Below are 20,970 nucleotides of genomic sequence, written 5' to 3' on the forward strand. Positions count from 1 at the left end.
GATGACCCGCTCTACCACTGAGCCACACTCGCCCCTTATGTATAGGTCATGGGTCACTAAAAGGTGGACCGCGGTCCAAGTCCCGGACCCAGATGCCGTTGTATTTGACCGGGCGCTTCTATTTTAACCGGTGCAGCTTTTCTAGCCTTTACGGTAATAGACGGACTCTTTTATGTTCAGTCTTCCCTGGACATTACAAAACCAGTATGTCTCATATGTTCCGAGAGCGGGACGATTATTAAAAGCGGTAAAGTGAAGCGCCACTAAAGAGACAAAGCACAACTCTTTTGAGCAAAAGTACCCACTCACATCTGGAAAGAAGTCACAGATGATAAATAATCTAAGAGCCCAGTATATATAATCTGATCAGAATCCTAACACATCCACTCACTGCCCAACAATGATGTTAACAGAGAGGAATTTAATTTAATAACCACAGATTTAGAAGATGAGACGAATATGTCTTCTTTTTATTGGCATCACTTCACACCTGAATGAACCGAATTTAAAGCTGCAGGGCAAAGACGATCCAGTTAGTCATTTTATTTTAAGTTAAATACTTTTCAAAAGCTTTCTGTTATTTAATTCTTAAATGCAGCCCTTATTTTACTTAAAACGAGAGAACATGGATTTATTATTAAAGTATGTATTTATAATTCATCCAGTTCAATATGAAATCTGACAATACATATTGTTGAGATATACTTTGTATGTGACAGTCAGTTGCTGACTACATACAGACGTCAGTACAACTGTTACTGTACTTTAATATATATGGGACTAAATCATAGCACCAGTTAGACATTACTGTGATGTTCTGAACCTTTAATGAGGGAATTCTCTCTAACTGGACCTTGTTGAATATTAATTGAATACCCCTGATATAGGTGAATACCTATTCAGGTAGTTTTGGTTTTAGTTGTGCTGTTTTGAGCTGCTATCAACGTCGGTAGATAAGGTAAGTAAGTGACAGAATCTATTTTTAAAAAATGTTGTTGAATAGGCACTTTAAAGATCATCTGTATGTGATTTTTTTTTTTTCTTCCCAAAGTCAGTGAGAAGGTATTTATGTATTTGGTGTTGTTATAGTGCCTGATAATGATGTCATTGTTAACAAAAGACAATACCAAACAATATTTCCTTACTTTGAGAAAACTAAATAATTTGTATTTAAGTCACAAAAGAAGCAAAACCCTCAATTGTTGAAATGTGTCTAAAGACGAGCAGCATTATTTCCTGTCATACGGTAAAACCCTCTGTTGAAAGTCTTCTATTCAGTTGGCTGTTTCACATCAAAATGTTTATTTCCAAATCCTCAGTGCTAAAACACATACTTAAATACAGAGCTGCTGTTTTAGTGTGCATATTAGAAGCATATTGGTTCTTTATTAGTCTTTATAAAGCACTTAAAGGAACAGTGTGTATGTTTTAGTGGCATCTAGTGGTGGGTTGCAGGTTGCAACCTTCTCAATCCCCCTCTGCTCCCCCCTCCCTTTCCAACATGTTGGAGAACTACGGTGGCCTTCAGGAGTTATCTTTAGGATTTTAGTACTACTAGGAGCTCCTCTCATCAATACTCTGTTCTTCTACATTACTAAATCATTGTCTTTAAAGAGATATATAAGATATTAAAAACATATAGTCTTCATGTCCTCCTGTCTTCTGTCCTCTTGTCTTCATGTCCTCCTGTCTTCTGTCCTTCTGTCTTCATGTCCTCTTGTCTTCTGTCATGTCTTCTGTCTTCCTGTGTTCATGTCTTCCTGTCCTCATGTCTTCTGTCCTTCTGCCTTCATGTCCTCCTGTCTTCTGTCTTCATGTCCTCTTGTCATTCTGCCTTCATGTCCTCCTGTCGTCATGTCCTCCTGTCTTCAAGTCCTCTTGTCTTCTGTCCTTCTGCCTTCATGTTCTACTGTCTTCATGTCCTCTTGTCTTCATGTCCTCCTGTCTTCTGTCCTCTTGTCTTCTGTCCTCTTGTTTTCCTGTCTTCATGTCTTCCTGTCTTCTGTCATCCTGTCTTCATGTCCTCTTGTCTTCTGTCCTCCTGTCTTCATGTCCTATTGTCTTCTGTCCTCCTGTCTTCATGTCCTCCTGTCTTCCTGTCCTTTTGCCTTCCTGTCCTCCTGTCTTCCTGTCTTCTGTCCTCCTGTCTTCTTCTCCTCTTGTCTTCCTGTCTTCATGTCCTCTTGTCTTCATGTCCTCCTGTCTTCATGTCCTCTTGTCTTCATGTCCTCTTGTCTTCATGTCATCCTGTCTTCATGTCCTCTTGTATTCTGTCCTTCTGTCTTCATGTCCTCTTGTCTTCTGTCCTCTTGTTTTCCTGTCTTCCTGTCTTCTGTCCTCCTGTCTTCATGTCCTCTTGTCTTTTGTCCTCTTGTTTTCCTGTCTTCATGTCCTCTGTCATCCTGTCTTCATGTCCTCTGTCATCCTGTCTTCATGTCCTCTTGTCTTCATGTCCTCCTGTCTTCTGTCCTCCTGTCTTCATGTCCTCTTGTCTTCCTGTCTGATTTGTCATCAGACACGTTTACAAAAAAGCTTTTGATCGTTCATGTTGTGTTTATTATCACAGATGTATTAAAGTATTGGCTTTTTACTCTCAAATATTGTATTGCACATACAGTAAGAAGCGTAGTCTCCGTCACCTCGAGTGTCCTTCACTTCCTCTGGTTCACTTCACTTCAGCTGTGTTGTGTGTTTGTCTATCCTCTACAGTGGTATGAACCCAAAATAAATAGGTTCTTCTGTCATTGGATTGCAATGTATAAAAAGGATCCCTAAACAACTACATAATGATGTTGTTTTGTAAAAAGGCTGAATTCATGCTTTGTCAACAACCAAACATCTTCTAAAAGACAACATGTGTTCCTCCAATCTCAACAGGCTTTCTGCGTCACATTCATCAAGTGGAAATATTTCAACGTGAATTTCACGCGTTCGCCTCGTTCACGTTGCGTCAATTTGGCATGAATTTGACTTTGCATGTAATTGCGTTGCAGGAAAAATTTGCTTTGCAATTGGTGTGAATGCAGCATAACATCGTTTGTATAATGACTGTTAAATAGAATGCATACACAAGTTACCTCCAAAACAATTGTATCCAAATAATTCGAGAGGTTTTTTTTGAGTAATTGACATCAAAACCAAAACTTGTTGCAAATGTCCCGCCGGTCCCCACAAAGGTCCGCAAGCAACATGAAAGAAGGCTTTCCCTCATCCCACCTACCTCTGTCGTCATAGTGGATTCAGCTTCACTGATCCAGCCTGTGAGCCCACAATCCAAGCTAGCCACATTAGCCAGGCAACATGCTAATACTAAGTTCAACAGGCTAACTTGAACAATAAATCAAATCCTTTTTAGTTTCAAGTTTAAAGTGAATCCCGCTGAGAGAGTTTTACAGCTGTTTTGGGGACATTTCAGTGGATCCAAGCGGATGATTTCAATGACATCATCATATGTTTGTTATCATACCAATATTTCATTTTGAAATCATTTCAAATATATATTTAAATCACGTTTATTGTCAATACCATGTCTCTTCCTGACACTCAGTGTGTGTGTTTGTGTGTGTTTGTGTGTGTGTGTGTGTGTGTGTGTGTGTGTGCGTGTGTGTGTGTGTGCGTGCGATATTGTTTGGACTCGGTCAACAACACATTAACAGACTAAGGCTGAGGAAATGAACACGTTTCAGGCTTGAATGAACACAGACTGCAGCTTCTCTCAGCCGTCAAGTCGTTCACTAATATTTTGACTTTCTTCCTTTCTATTCCACATCTGTCGTGTTTTATCGCTCTCTAACTGCATCTGTTTGTTTTTTTTGTTCTTCACTGCTTCTCTTATTAAAACATATTCCATATTCCTCATGTTTAGAAGCAAACAATGATGATTTAATTCCAATGGAATTTCTTTCATACTTTTGTGTGTATGGTGTATGACAAAATAAAAATGAAAACATGAACGTCAACGTTGATTTTCATAAAAAAAAAAGAAAAAAGATTTATATAACTCAAATCACTAATTTGTCTCAGGCGTGTTGACAGTCAGGGAACGGGCTGCGCTACATTTACTCAACACAGTACATTGCTTCAACACGGGGCCTGTGGTGAGCCGGCATGGGTGTGATGGACGATTCTCCTCGGCTGATGAGCGAGTCAGTCGTGAATGAAGCGGCTGATGCCGTCAGATGAGGATTGTCCTCTGGAGAGCGTTTGCTCTTCATCAGTAACTCATCCGTCCTACAGAATGATGTCCCCACACATCTCAGCTGCAGTCTCCTGCACGTTATCAAGCAACCGGTCGAAGTTTAAAACGCATGGTCGACGCTGCCAATCGAAAGAAAACACGACGACGACGCAACACAATGACTTTTGACTGTTTCAGTAGACGGGTGAATAATGGGATATGATGTTTGCAGCTTGTTCAGGTATGTTATACATTCTGAACACAGCGGTGGTTGCAAATGAGCTGAGGGTCACAAAGTCAGCCTCAGCCTGCGGGTTTAAAAATGAATGTGAACAAGAGTCCCTGCCCTGCTACACAGCCAGGCTGCAGAGTGAGCTGTGGCTGTATTTAAATAACAAAGGTGTGTCTCTTCCTTGGATTCCCTCCAGCTGGTGGCATCCTGCTACGGTCCAAGGCCGAGCAGAACTCAGTCCGAGAAAATGTTGCCCCCCCCCCCCCCCTCCCCCTTGACCCAGTCGGATTCGGTAAAGCCATGGGCCAACCTGGGCCCGAAGCCAGTGTTTGAACATCAACGCTTTTTTTTTTTCAGTCTCTCTTCCGCTTATCACACACACACACACACACACACACACACACACACACACACACACACACACACACACACACACACAGAATGACAAATATAGAGTTCACAAACTTCTAACGGGACGAAAGCTTTACAACCTGACTCATTAAAAGTTCCCTCTTAGCTACTTGATCCATTTCAAAAGGATTATTGTTGATTGATTATTTTCACCGACGATGGAAGCATCATTAAATCCAGCCTTCAAACAGGTTGCTGTTGTATTTATGCTCTAGGGAACGTCACATGTTCCAGATAAGACACGGTCAGCTTTGAGGTGGGGAGACGGGTTGATGGTCGTTAATAGTTGGACAAACTCATCAGAGAACAGAAAGAAAAGCTCCGCAGCGTCTGCTTTGTTTCTTCGGACTGTAAATTCTAGATGAAACGGGGGCTTGGAGGTTTGCTTTTATTATTCTCAATAATAAATTATTTTTTTTAGCAATATTGCTCACCTCACATTCATGCCAGGGAAATTAAAATCAAATTAAAATGCACAGAAATGTCACACACGACCACGGAATACACAGTCCCACAAAATGAAAAAAAGTACCTGAAAACTGCACTTCAGCACCTGAGTAACTGTTGATGCTTCTCCAGTATCACTGCTGATACAGAACGTGTGTCAGTGAGTTCTTGTTCCAGCAGTTATGTTTCAAGGGTACCTATTTTCTCCTGGATTACAGTTGTTTGTGACGTATCCCAAATATGTGGAATCAAACTCTGCGTCGGTCTGTGTGGGGAGGAGGTTGGAGCGGTAGGATGGGTTCAAACGTGGAACTGTCGCCTAGGCGATCCAGTGTTTGCGTCCAGTGAGAAACCAAAAGCATGTACTTATTTGAACCCAAACCATGATCTTTAACTAATCCTAGCCAAGTAGTTTTGGCACTTAAACCTTACAGCAATAGTGCCACGAACAGTTAAAACAATACGACGTAGTTTCGGTTCAGAAATGTGGAGATATGACGCATCTTTGGTTTGCAAAAACGTACAAAGCCAACATGAAACTCTCAGGGTGTGGAACTCTATTAAGGGACGAACACTTAGAAGATATCCTCTTTTAGATTAATGAATTCATTAGCATATGATGCACATCATTTTCATGCATCAACCCATCCAGTGAGCTCTTGTGACTTCATGTGGCATCGTCTTCAGTCTGACATTGCTTCCATGTTGTGAGGGAGATGGATTTAATTTCCGCTAACCAGTCACCAGAGAACAATGCATCCGAGTCTAATGTCGTTTTAAGTCGACACTGATGCGTAGCCATGCCAACATATCGGTTTTGGTCGGGTTTTTTTTTTTTTTACGAGTGGAGCGCAGCCAAAGTAAAAAAAAAGAATCTTGTCTATAACAGTCACAATTGTCGTTATTAGTCCTTCTTGGTTCTGCCACACAGCTTGACAACAATCATTAGATCAATTGCTTTTTTAACCGAGAAACCGCTGTTTAATGTCATGGTGGCAGACGAATCAGTCAACTCAATGGAGCGGGCCGATTCAAAAGTCTGGACCCAGACAAAGTAGCCTCCTCTCATATGCTGCTGAGGCCCTGGATACGTTGTGTTCTAACTCCTTCACCTGTGTGGAGCAAAAAATGTATGTCACAGTATTATTTTCATACATAAAATGTAACACAAAGGGCTTCACACATTGTCATGGTATAGTGTGATATACTATCACTATACTACACTAGACCGTGGCTCATGGGGTAGAGAGGGTCCTCCGGTAACCGCAAGGTCGGCGGTTTGATCCTCGGCTGCTACGAGTCCTGTGCCGAAGTGTCCCTGAGCAAGACACTGAACCACTAACTGCTCCCCGAGCGCTTCTCAGGGTATAGGGATGGGTGAAATGCAGAGAAGTATAGTAGTAGTATACTATACTATACATATAGTGTGATATGTCATAGTGCAATATGGTGTAAAAAATGAGTTCATGCATTTGTTACCTCTAGATTACTGCAATTCCTTATTATCAGGCTGCTCTAATGAGTTTCTTAAATCTCTCTAATTGATTCAGAATGCTGCAGCTCATGTACTAAGAACAACTAAGAAAAGAGATCATATTACTCCTGTATTAGCTTCTCTGCACTAGCTCCCTGTAAAATCTAGAATAGAATTTGAAATCCTTCTGCTTCCCTACAACGCAGGTAAGCAGCACCATCATATCTTCAAGAGCTTATAGTACCATACTACCCCACTAGAGAGCTGCGCTACCTGAATTCAGGGTTACTTGTGGTTCCTAGAGTCTTAAAAAGTAGAATGGGAACCAGAGCCTTCAGTTATCAAGCTCCTATTCTGTGGAACAAGCTTCCTGTTTCAGTCTGGGGGGCAGACACACTCACCACAGTTAAGAGTAGGCTTAAAACTTTCCTTTTTGATAATGTTTATAGTTAGGGCTGGCTCAACTTTGCCTTGGACCAGCCTCTAGACTGCTGCTATAGGCCTAGACTGCTGCTATAGGCCTAGACTGCTACTATAGGCCTAGACTGCTATAGGCCTAGACTGCTACTATAGGTCTAGACTGCTACTATAGGCCTAGACTGCTATAGGCCTAGACTGCTACTATAGGCCTAGACTGCTGCTATAGACCTAGACTGCTACTATAGGCCTAGACTGCTATTATAATCCTAGACTGCTGCTATAGACCTAGACTGCTACTATAGGTCTAGACTGCTATAGGCCTAGACTGCTACTATAGGTCTAGACTGCTGCTATAGGCCTAGACTGCTATAGGCCTAGACTGCTATAGACCTAGACTGCTACTATAGGCCTAGACTGCTGCTATAGGCCTAGACTGCTATAGGCCTAGACTGCTACTATAGGCCTAGACTGCTATAGGCCTAGACTGCTACTATAGGCCTAGACTGCTGCTATAGGCCTAGACTGTTATAGAACTAGACTGGTGCTATAGACCTAGACTGCTACTGTAGGCCTAGACTGCTGCTATAGGCCTAGACTGCTATAGGCCTAGACTGCTATAAGCCTAGACTGCTATAGACCTAGACTGCTACTATAGGCCTAGACTGCTACTATAATCCTAGACTGCTGCTATAGACCTATACTGCTACTATAGGTCTAGACTGCTATAGGCCTAGACTGCTACTATAATCCTAGACTGCTGCTATAGACCTATACTGCTACTATAGGTCTAGACTACTATAGGCCTAGACTGCTACTATAGGCTTAGACTGCTGCTATAGGCCTAGACTGCTATAGGCCTAGACTGCTATAGACCTAGACTGCTGCTATAGGCCTAGACTGTTATAGAACTAGACTGGTGCTATAGACCTAGACTGCTACTATAGACCTAGACTGCTGCTATAGGCCTAGACTGCTATAGGCCTAGACTGCTATAGACCTAGACTGCTACTATAGGCCTAGACTGTTATAGAACTAGACTGGTGCTATAGACCTAGACTGCTACTATAGACCTAGACTGCTGCTATAGGCCTAGACTGCTATAGGCCTAGACTGCTACTATAGGCCTAGACTGCTACTATAGGCCTAGACTGCTGCTATAGTCCTAGACTGATACTATAGGTCTAGACTGCTGCTATAGGCCTAGACTGCTATAGACCTAGACTGCTACTATAGGCCTAGACTGCTATAGGCCTAGACTGCTACTATAATCCTAGACTGCTGCTATAGACCTAGACTGCTACTATAGGTCTAGACTGCTACTATAGGCCTAGACTGCTGCTATAGGCCTAGACTGTTACTATAGGCCTAGACTGCTGCTATAGTCCTAGACTGATACTATAGGTCTAGACTGCTGCTATAGGCCTAGACTGCTACTATAGGCATAGACTGATATAGGTCTAGACTGCTGCTATAGGCCTAGACTGCTGCTATAGGCCTAGACTGCTACTATAGGCCTAGACTGATATAGGTCTAGACTGGTGCTATAGTCCTAGACTGATACTATAGGCCTAGACTGCTGCTATAGGCCTAGACTGCTACTATAGGCCTAGACTGATATAGGTCTAGACTGGTGCTATAGTCCTAGACTGATACTATAGGCCTAGACTGCTGCTATAGGCCTAGACTGCTACTATAGGCATAGACTGATATAGGTCTAGACTGCTACTATAGACCTAGACTGCTGCTATAGGCCTAGACTGCTACTATAGGCATAGACTGATATAGGCCTAGACTGCTACTATAGGCCTAGACTGCTGCTATAGACCTAGACTGCTGGTATAGGCCTAGACTGCTGCTATAGACCTAGACTGCTGCTTATAGGCCCAGACTGCTGCTATAGACCTAGACTGCTGGTATAGGCCTAGACTGCTGCTATAGACCTAGACTGCTGCTTATAGGCCCAGACTGCTGCTATAGACCTAGACTGCTGCTTATAGGCCTAGACTGCGCCCCTCCCTTGTGTCTCTCAGCAGCCTTAACTGATCTTTAGGTTAAGTATCTTTAATTTGGAGGACTTGTTGATACTCTCTTGACTGATTGCAGAAGAACTTGTCCATTTTTAGAAAAACAACAGTGGTTCACTATTTTCCTACCTGAATTATATTCCTGACAGTGTGGATGATAATTTGAAAACAGCCCCTATGGATGTGAAGATTTACAGATAATAATTTAAAACAGCTGACTAATTAACTAATTAAACAATTGTTAAAAACAGTTTAGATACTTATTTTCTTTATCATCATCTTTATTCTTATTCTTATTTGGTTACATGGTATGTATTTTTCTCTGTATTTTTATATTACCTCGGTATTTTTCTGAAATCCAAGTTAGGTAGATTTTCAAAGAATCCCCCCCCCGCGCGCGCGCGCGCACACACACACACACACACACACACACACACACACAGTGGGCGTGTCTTTCCTCCAGCTGGAGTAACTGGAGGCGGCGCTGCAGCGTGCGCCTTGGACCGGGAATGGCCGTGTCTCTGCGCTCCGACACCGGCAGACTCATTAACAGCGCTCCGCTCCATCACTGCACTCCTCCGCGAGGCGCGTCTCACAGGCTCCGGGACTAGACACGGATTACATGCCACAGGTCGGTAGGTCGACTCTTTTCAGGGGGCATGGGTATACCGGGCTGTGTGTGATGGTGTTGTGGTGTATACAGACCGGATAATCCGGGGCGTAATGTGGCCGCTCTGAGCCACAGGTGTGCTGGACATCATCCGTGTCGGTTATTAAAGCGGTTTATGCGCGTGTAGCGCGCGCTGCAGGGGGAAGGAAGCAGACTGAAGAGGGTCGCGGGTCCGTGCATCTTTTTCAGTGTGTGGGTGCGGATGGACGTGGTGAACGCACGCCGCCTGTCTTGCCACGACTTTAAGGGCAAAGGTAAGTGGACTCCCGGTCAGTGCGCGCTGATAGTACCGCTCCGTTTCCAGCACAACGGTCCTTGAAGCCGTCTTGGACAAACACTTCTCGCCGTGGTCGCACCGTGCTTTGCAGCTGACGTGTTCAAAAAAAATGTCCGAGGCGACTGTAAATAAGTAAGTGTAGCTACTGGGTCCGATCTGCTAACGAGCAGCATGGGGTTGTGTTGCCGCTTCACCTCCTGATGCTGCAACAACTGCCGCTTATTAAGTGCGGGCATGGAGACATGAGCCCCATGCAAAAAGGCTGATGGACCTTATAGGAGAACTTGTAAGAGGTTGAGATCGTCAACGAAGGAAGACAACTATTTCAACTTCTCATACTTTTCTGAAAATGGAGCACGTTCAGATCGGCGCCCGTTCACCCAGCTGCAATCACCATCGATTTTAGGCAGCCATCTGCAGGTTTCCCCTCTCGCCTCTCCGCGGATGGTGCGCACTGGTGCTGTTCGGCTCCAGAGGAAGCAAGTGCACTGCTCTCCAGTTTCCCGCCAGCAGGTCAGTGGACCCTTTTCTCCTTAATTACTGTAGGGACGAAGCTAATCAGCTGTGTTGTCAGTACACCCCTAAGGCTGCAGCCAGGATTTTAGAAGTACAAAGGTCAAGAGTCCAAAGTCTCCCAGTGCGGCTCATATCTAAACCTTTCATGTTTTTCATATGAATGTATTACATACTTGTGTAAATGCTGTTTTAAAGACCTCACCATGGTGCCAGGAATATAATTGGAGATATCTGGCATATTTATGCTTTTTGGACTCACAGTCTATTTCAATAGTTTTCCTTTAAATAAATTAATATCCGGCTCAAAAGCTCAGTTTGCTATTTGTGTGGAACTGTAATATGATAACTCGTCATATGGCATAACATATAAATACAATAAATGCCAAAATACTTTTTTATTTAGTAATAATAATAATAATAATAATAAGTTTGTGCAATTTTCTTACTGACATCTGAGAATGATTTTAGTTTCGTGCTCTATCATGAGCTCTCCAGTTGACCAGCACATTATTAAATTGTCTTGATGTCTTTTACTGTTCACATTATGATTGTTGCATTTACTTGGTAGCTTACCTGCATCGGTGCCTATTAACATGCGCTCGTATCACTGCTCCTTTTTGTCTCCAATGGAACTCGTCCATGGTTCAGGCAGCTGTCAGGGACTCTGTGTTTGTGACTGCAGAATGTGGAGATCAAGTGGAATCTGCTTGGGCTGATGAAATGACGACGCCTCGGAGCTGTCTGCGGCTGACTGCTGCCTGCCTGTGTTCCCTCATCACCTTCGGTGTCCTCCAGAGAGGAGGACATGATGATGATGATGATGAGCAGAATATAACTGTAACAAGCAATAGGAGTAGAAGCAGGCTGGGAAAGAGTGGCAGTTATGATGATAATGAGGAGGAAAAGGAGGAGGAGGAGGAGGAGGAGGAAAAGGAGGAGGAGGAGGAGGGCATTCTTGTAGACTACAGTTTGTGTTTGAGTGACCAGCTCTGTAACAAAATGAAGGTTACACATCCAGTAGAAAAAAAAAGTCAATACAAGCAAGAACAGGTTGTCAGCCTAGTGGTGGTTGATGATGATGATGATGATGATGATGAGAGCAGAGAATATTGACGTGTGTGAAGCTGGAGCAACAATTACACAAACTGAATTGTAGCATTTCCTTTCATCTACAGCTAACTTGCAAATGTATGAGCTGTTGTGAGGACTATTTTGTGTGTGTGTGTGTGTGTGTGTGTGTGTGTGTGTGTGTGTGTGTGTGTGTGTGTGTGAGAGAGAGGATAAAAGATTCCTTTTCTTATTAAAGGTTTGCATCACTTATTAATCTGTGGCTGCTCTGATGCGTTTGAGTTCAGCTGCTGCACACAGACTCAGTCTAGAGATGATTGTGCCACATTTTAGGATATATTTCTTAGTGGAGCTGTCAGAAGCCGTAAAACTCGATAATTCATCTACATGTTCACATCTCTCCAGCTTCACATGTCGCACCGCTGCTCACGACCGATTAAATCCTTGCAGAGGGAAGTGCGAGTCTCTCTGTAAGCTATTACGTTGATGCAGTGTGTATGTGGAGGGCTTTTATTCTGAAAGGTAAGAGCAGAATGATAAAATGTAATGTGCTGCCGCTGCCGTTAACAAGGTGTGAGCAATAATGATTTTGCCGTCTTGGTTCAGGCTATGGAGCCTCTGTGTGTTTTTTTTTTATTACCTTCATAAGTATCGGCTCAACTCTTCGACCTCGGCTACAGAGCTTGAGTGCCGTCTTTTGCTGGGTGTGTCTGCTGTGTTGACAAGCTGTGGATGGCAACCTGTATTTGCAGTGTGTACGTATGAGAGAAAAAAAACAAAAAGGTTGGCACTATGCCTGCAGGAAGTGAAAGCAAAATAATTCCTAAAGTAGCGGTAATGAAATAGGGCATCGCATGGTTTTTAAGGTTGTGGTAGTTTTCTATTATCAGTACACCGTGCAACGCTACTGTAGGATACTTTTCAGCGGCCTTGCTATAGGCTCACATTACCGTCCCTATAAGACGGTGATCCGTACTAGCTGTAGCTCCACTAACTCCGTCAGTCACATGACTCTCCCATTGCACGTTGCGGAGGACCCTCCAGAGTCCCTGTAGGGATGCTGCTCTGTCACTTATTTTTCCTTTGCAGAGGGACTCCGCTGTAGCTTCTTGACAAACAAGCTTGAGACAGCAGGACGAGGTGGAGAGTTCAGTGACCTTTCAACATGTTGGCTGGGTTATTTCTCTGGAGAACGCGCTGTGCATATTTAATCCACACCTGGCTGAGATCTTCTTCAGATGACGTCTGGTCTGATCTGATCCGATCGCTCTCTGATTGCGTTACACCTGCATTAATATGCGTTGCTGTCCAGATACAAATTGCGATACCAGATGGAAAGGGGGGGGAGTCAAAGCTGGGTCACCTAATGATTGTGGCCACAGTGGCTGCTGTTCAGCCGACTGGATTTAAAGTGGTGATGTGGGACTTTGTCTGTATACAGTTGTGGTCAAAAGTTGACATACACTTGTAAAGAACATAATGTCATGGCTCTCTTGAGTTTCCAGTTATTTCTACAACTCTGATTTTTCTCTGATAGAGTGATTGGAACAGATACTTCTTTGTCACAAAAAACATTCATGAAGTTTGGTTCTTTCATGACTTTATTATGGGTTAACAGAAAAAGTGACAAAATCTGCTGGGTCAAAAATATACATACAGCAACATGAATTAGCAATTTTGGTGACTTAGAAAGTTGTGTCAATGAAATGAGCTTCATAGCATGGCCTCTTAACTTCTTGTGAGTGATTATGAGTGACTACAGCTGGTGACTTCTCTGAGGCCATTTAAATAGGGCTCATTGGATACAAACGCCCACAAACGCTACAATGGGAAAGTCAAAGGAGCTCAGCATGGATCTGAAAAAGCGAATCATTGACTTGAACAAGTCAGGAAAGTCACTTGGAGCCATTTCAAAGCAGCTGCAGGTCCCAAGAGCAACAGTACAAACAATTGTTTGTAAGTATAAAGTGCATGGCACTGTTTTGTCACTGCCACGATCAGGAAGAAAACGCAAGCTATCACCTGCTGCTGAGAGGAAATTGGTCAGGAGGGTGAAGAGTCAACCGAGAACCACCAAAAAGCAGATCTGCCAAGAATTAGAAGCTGCTGGAACACAGGTGTCAGTGTCCACAGTCAAGCGTGTTTTGCATCTCCATGGACTGAGAGGCTGCCGTGCAAGAAGGAAGCCCTTGCTCCAAAAGCGGCACCTTAAGGCTCCACTGAAGTTTGCTGCTGATCACGTGAACAAAGATAAGACCTTCTGGAGGAAAGTTCTGTGGTCAGACGAAACAAAAATCAAGCTGTTTGGCCACAATGCCCAGCAATATGTTTGGAGGAGAAAAGGTGAGGCCTTTCACCCCAAGAACACCATGCCTACCGTCAAGCACGGTGGTGGTAGTAGTATGCTGTGGGGCTGTTTTGCTGCCAATGGAACTGGTGCTTTACAGAGAGTAAATGGGATAATGAAGAAGGAGGATTACCTTAAAATTCTTCAAGATAACCTAAACTCATCAGCCCGAAGGTTGGGTCTTGGGCGCAGTTGGGTGTTCCAACAGGACAATGACCCCAAACACACATCAAAAGTGGTAATGGAATGGCTAAATCAGGCTAGAATTAGGGTTTTAGAATGGTCTTCCCAAAGTCCTGACTTAAAATCCCATTGAGAACATGTGGACAATGCTGAAGAAACAAGTCCATGTCAGAAAGCCATCAAATTTAACTGAACTGCACCAATTCTGTCAAGAGGAGTGGTCAAAGATTCAACGAGAAGCTTGCCAGAAGCTTGTGGATGGCTACCAAAAGCGCCTAATTGAAGTGAAAATGGCCAAGGGACATGTAACCAAATATTAGCACTGCTGTATGTATATTTTTGACCCAGCAGATTTGATCACTTTTTCTGTTAACCCATAATAAAGTCATGAAAGAACCAAACTTCATGAATGTTTTTTGTGACAAAGAAGTATCTGTTCCAATCACCCTATCAGAGAAAAATCAGAGTTGTAGAAATAACTGGAAACTCAAGAGAGCCATGACATTATGTTCTTTACAAGTGTATGGAAACTTTTGACCACAACTGTACATGTCATTTATGCTGCTTTGGATCACTGATTGATGGAACTGAGTGGTGAGCCAACTTAATCCAGTTCATGAACACGTTGACATTAGATTTACCGACCACGAATTGCTGACAAGCCACAACATTTAGCGTCTCTGAATCGTTTTAATCTGGTGGGGTATTTAGTCTGAGTGACGATGTAAATGAGCAAAACTGCGGTCGAGTTCATTTGAACACACTGCAGCTAATTAAGACCTGATGTTAGGCTGTTTAAAGCTGCGTCTTGAACATGTCTGACAGCAATGGAGTGCAAAAAGAGAGCGAGGAAGTTCTCCGATGCTGAACTTGAAATATTGGCTGGAGAAACCAGGAACTTCAATTACACACTTGTCTTCCTGCAAGAGGGAAGGACGGCTATTGGGGGGGGAAAAATAGCAGAAAAATACTTCTGCTGGCTCAAACTAGAGGATGGCTTGAAAGAGAATCCTGTAAACATTCTCATGTTCTGCTGCTAATCCTCCTGAGAGGCTGCTGCAGCAGCAGGAGATGATTCCTACTTCTCGTTTGTTTGGAGTAAGAACTGTGTAGTTGGCAATAGCAGTGATAACGGAGACGGTGGCTTAACTGCCGGAACAGAATCACCTACATAAAACGTGATTTAACTCTTGGAAACAATGGATCACGTTGCTATGTGTAATGTTAAAGGTGTTGCTTGTAATGACGAGTCTTTACTGTCTTGGTTCAGTCTCAGCGCTCTCATCAATCTTCTAGCAGCAGCTGTCAATATAAATATATAATAGTCATGTGGTTTAACAAACTTTAACGTTTATTTTTTTTAAGCTTATTATAGTATAATTATATTAGGTATTATAAATTATTGATATTTTTTTAATCAACATTAAAAAAAGATCTCACATAGCCCCGGTAGTACCCCTAGGCGTACCCAAACCCTGTGCTAACACATTCAGCATAACTTGAAATGTTAAAAATATGTCGCCGTTGTGTTTTAAGCATGTTCCGCTGCCTCCAAGTGGCCCAAAAAAATATATTAATACAACTTTAAACATCCAAAGAAGCAGGAAAAATACTGCTGTAAACATATTCATGCTCCACACATAGCCATCAGATATTCTCTTTGAGCCCATATAATGTGGATGAAGAGTGGCATGTGCTCTTCACTTCAATATTACAGCAACAATTCATTTTGTAATGGACCGATGTCGACCTGTGATCCGTACGGATCCCCCCCCCCCCCCCTTGTGGTTCAGCATGAGAGTGAACCGCGGATTAATTTCAGCTTAACGTAAACCATCACAGTGTGAATTAAAGTTTTACTGACGATCGTTGTCTATCAATATTCAGTCAAATATGTGATCAGACCATCATTTATGTTTTTCTAGTCTCTGATCTCTGATAATGTTTCATTGTAAACAACCAATCAGTGTTTAAATCAACAGGAGGAGAGCTAGTAACGTTAGCAGCACCGCTAACAGCTAACGAATAACGGTTACATTCAGTATCATTGTGATACGTTCAGGCTCTGTTCAGTGAAAATGAGTATTGGGCGAAGTTAAATTATAATGTTGTCCTGATGTGTTCTCATGTGATCTCGTAAAATGTAATTTTGGTGAGAAACTTGGATAAATCCATTTGATTGAAGGAGATGTTTTCACATTAATATAAAATAAATATTAGAGATGAATTATGAGCTGTTTACACTAGCTCTAAGCAGATCAGAATACATCATTTAAACTACTAATGACACGATTTGTTTTAATCAATAGAAATACAATGTTTTATTTCATTTTTGAATAGTGTCTTTTTATGAAGAAGAAAAAAACACTATAAATGACTATAACAAAGTAAAAGAAGAACATTTAGAATGTCTGAAGGTTTACTGACTTCAGTGTGGTTTGAAATGCTTTTTGGGATGGTGGCAAAAAAATAGTCTGGAGCCGAGTAGACCAGCAAACAACAAAGGGATCTGCCAATACGGATCATCAAGGATCAATAATCAGTATTGGCAGCAAAACGACACAATCGGGGATCTAAAAGTTATATTTGCTCCTTTTTTTTTTTTTTCTTCTTTTGTGCTGATCTGAACCGTGATTCTGATCTGTGATACGAACAGAACCGTGAGTTTTATGATCAGTTGCACCACCGGCAACAATTGATAAGCATCACAAGTAGGCATGGAAAAGCTATGGAGGGACATTTTAAATCTCTCTCTCTCTCTCTCACACACATCCTCAACCTTTTGGTTTTGGTCTTGTATTTTTGAAAGCAGTCTTTTTTTTTTTTCAAATGGGAGGAACACAACTCTTGGCAGAGAAAAAAATCCTTTACTTTCCAGTTGTAGGCCGGAGTTTCCACACATCCAGTCAGAGGGAAGATTGTGGTAGAGAGCTGCCACCGTGGATGATTGGGCCGGCAGCCAAAGGCCACAGTTTACTTGAGGAAACCATCAGCTCTCTAGCCTCATTTGTAAGAGGAGCGTTTTCTCTCCCCTCAGGTCAGGCCTGCTGGCTGCAGGCGGCTCTCTGCTCTGGAGAATAATGGCTTCAAATTCATAGATGAGGTTGCCCAGATGGAATCTCGTATTTTATTTTTTTAAACCATCCATCAACTCCTTAATGGGCCGTGAAATTGTTTTGAACAGTAGTTTTCCTGCCTGTACTTGCTTCCCTGCAACAGAAGGTGCACGACCTAGACGCCCCCCCCCCTCCACCCGGTCTATGTTCTTAATCAATGAAGTTAAACAGCAATGAGGGGCTTGGGTGGATAACTGGCTGTAAATTGACTGCAGCACCTGGCACCACAACAGACGGATGCTTTGTGTGCAACTCTGTGTTGTTTTTGTGGATTGATGTGATCCAGACTGACAAAATACAGACCGATATCCAGCTCCACCTTCCAAGTCTGCGTGCCGCTACAGCTGCTCAAAGCTTAAATACAGCAGCCGCTTAAAAGCTGACATTAAAATCACACAAAGCAGCCACGTCTTGTGTTTAGTCTGAATCCCGCGACTCCAATTTAGATCAAAGCCCTGAGAAGGGGTGTAGTGTAGCACACACCCAATGGAACTCTTGTTTACACACTTTTTTTGATTTGCTGTAATTTACCTTCTTTGCAGGCTAAGAAACAAATCCTCTGACAGATACGAATAGTAAACACCTTGTCAGCATATTGCTATAGAGGCAAAAGCTGACATGCAGATTATGTTGTAGAACACAAGAAAGAAAGAGATTTCCTTTGCCACACACTGGCACCTGTTCACCACGAGTTTTGTTTTCAGGCAGGAAAACAACTTTAGCTGGTAAGACTGGCGGGTTGCTCTGTTCTGCTGTTTCTTTTTGTTTTGTGATGTACAGGTGATGATTGATGAATACATGAGGTGTGTTTTTCTCTCTGTCAGAGCGCACCATTGAGGTGCATGAATGGAAGGTTATGTAACCTTTATGTAAAGTTTATGTAAATTATTGAACTACAACTGACCACAAGATCAAATATTAGACGGACTTTATGAAGGTTCGATATGTTGATAAATCTGAAAGCCTCACGGCAGTTCAACCTCATTGATTTACCTGGAAACACCTGGAAACACCTGGACACCAGCTGCTCCAGTATAACCATACGGACCTCTACAAGCGTCAGACCGGTCCGTTATAACTCCATATTTTTGATGGAGACGTCCAGCTGCCAGTAAAAGTTTCCAACTTTCTTTTTAGCAAAGGTAGCGTCTCATGTTTTGTTCTTGCAAACACTGCTGTGTAACATGAACAACTAAGCTGTGTACGAGGTGAGATACAATAGAATTGTTTCATAAAGTCCAAACTTTTAAAACGTGATTTGGCCCCACTTGTTAAACACTCTCAAATCCCTCAAAAGTGAAATCCATATTTCCAGACCATTTCCCACATTTGGCCGCGGAGCGTTTCATCAGCGTGAACTCCTGGCCGTCCTCTGACTGCGATGCTCACGGTGTGGATGGTATTGATCAGTTTAATGTCTTCTGGTAACTTTTTGGGCTCAGATGGTCTCCACCCAAACAAAGCTGCATCTGGGACGCTATCTGCTTATTCATCCTATGAAATCCTTCACTCGTAAGAACGCACCATGCCGAGCCGTCATATTTGTCAACGTAAATGACCGGTCTGGACAATTTTCTGTCAGCTTTGGACGAGACAGACATGTTCAACATCTCTGTGAAAATCACTTGAAGATGCCCTATGAGACTTGCTGCTGAACCAACAGGTGCAGTTACCGGGAACTTTATTTCTGCTAATGTTCAGTCGTAGATCTAGCTCTTCCTGCTCGCTCAGCTCTAAAGCAGACTATTTCTAGGTCTTCTTGCCTCGTCGCTTTAGATGCTAATTTAAAGGATCCACCGTTCTTTTAAGGCTAGAAGGGGTTTTGGTTTCTGACATCATAATAATTATAGTTTATTTAGTTGTGTCAAATGTTATCATGTATCTTATCATCTCAAACGCATGTGGATGTTATGATTTCAACAGAGAATTGGCGGAAAGAAAAGATTGCTAATCAAACGGCCTCTTTTGGTGGATTTCATGTTTTCAGGGTTGATGGAGCTGGTGAAGGTGGAGGTATGGTATTACATGTGAAATCATTTCTCTCTGCACTTGAGCTGACTTATTAATAGTCAATTCCTAAATATGTTGTATTGGTTTCCTTGAAAATTGATCTGGGGCACAATAACACAATAACATTCGGTGGATTCATATAATGAATTCATTAATAACATCATTGTTGGATCAGGAGGTAATTACACTTGGTGATCACCTTGGTGACCAGAGAGATGTGTGGTGTTGATATCCTTACTCATAACTGATAAGTGACATTTGCACTGCTTTTCACAATCATGTTCTGTATCTTGTCAGCTTATTGACCGTCTCACTCTGTGAACATGGGTCATCCTTCGTTAATATCAACACAGAAGTAAACCGCTGCTTCAGCTGATCTCATGTCTCCAGCTGGATGGTAGCTGACTCTTTATGTATTATTACCGTAATATCAAAATGATCATGTCAATGATCGCTTACTCCATTTCATTCTGGCTTTAGGCACTAACTACTGTTATTGACAGTAGAGTTTGAGCTTTAGATAATAAATAAACACGGTGCTGCTTTTTTTGATTTAACACAGGCTTCAGATACAGTGGACCACTCTGCTTTTTACGAGTCTCTTCTCTGGGTTTTGACTGCGGTAGCCGCCTGTGGCTCTTTCTCTGATAGTCCTCTTTTCTCCCCATCACAAACGGAGTTCCCCAGGGTCCTGTCCTCATTGTACTATTGTAACGTTCATCTTTATGCATAAAGGGTGGCAGTGTGGCGTTCACGCGTTCTCCCCGTGCCAGCGTGGCTGTCCGGGTTTCTCCTGCTTCCTCCCAGCCCCGTGATAGTCTGCCTGTCCAGGTTGTATCCCTGGTTGTATCTTCTCACATCTTTGGATACGGTTTATCACTCAGCCTTAAGAGTCATCACTGGAGATAGTTATTGGACACACCGTTGCCAAATTAACCAAGAAAACGGCAAGACCTGCCTGCTCTTTCCTGCAAGACCCCTCATCTCTCAGCCCTGCTTTCTTGGAATGTTGGTAGCCATTCTACTTTTGCTTTTAATTTAATTTATTGATTCATTTTGTTGTCGTTTTGTTGTATTGTTCTGTAATTACTGTTTGATTTTAGTTGCCCCTCCACTTATTGTATATATGCCTCGGCTCCATAGAAAATGAGGATTCTTCCTCGATGTGTTTTCCAAGGTATTATAGTAACTACCTGATGGGAAATCTTACTCCTTCTGTCTTTGTGTGCAGATTTGGTGATGTGAGTTTACGTCATGACGCTCTGAACCATCCAAACATTAGTAAAGCTTTCAGGTTGTGAGCTGTTGTTATCATATTTATTGATTGGCACAACTATGAGACCAGTAAAAATAATATACATTTCAACCAGATTATGCAAACTGCAAATATTTTATTACCCAACTTGGAGAAAAAAAAGTGGCAGCACTACACCTGTGTTTAAGAGCTGTGTTCTTATCATGGAGTGCTATAGCAACCAATCAACTCAATTGAAGTTATTTATAAAATATCAACGTTGGTTTTGAGTTCACAAATACAGCATCAGTCAGACTATAGTGTAGATACAGTATCGTCGGCAACTTTGTTTGCAATGTTTCTG

The 20,970-nt window shown here is 42.5% G+C and overlaps 1 protein-coding gene across 1 annotated transcript in view; it reads left to right on the forward strand.

Moving 5' to 3' along the window:
- Positions 1-9,697: 9,697 nt before the first annotated feature.
- The window catches only part of cemip (cell migration inducing hyaluronidase 1), a 162,493-nt gene continuing 151,220 nt past the window's right edge, over positions 9,698-20,970 (forward strand). The window contains exon 1 of the mRNA XM_068730644.1: positions 9,698-9,816. The gene's annotated coding sequence lies outside the window, so the exon portion shown is untranslated. The remainder of the gene's footprint in view (positions 9,817-20,970) is intronic.

This window comes from Cebidichthys violaceus, unplaced genomic scaffold, assembly GCF_023349555.1.
Source record: "Cebidichthys violaceus isolate CVI_PGR_0920_01 unplaced genomic scaffold, fCebVio1.0.p SCAF_5, whole genome shotgun sequence".
Taxonomy (NCBI): domain Eukaryota; kingdom Metazoa; phylum Chordata; class Actinopteri; order Perciformes; family Stichaeidae; genus Cebidichthys; species Cebidichthys violaceus.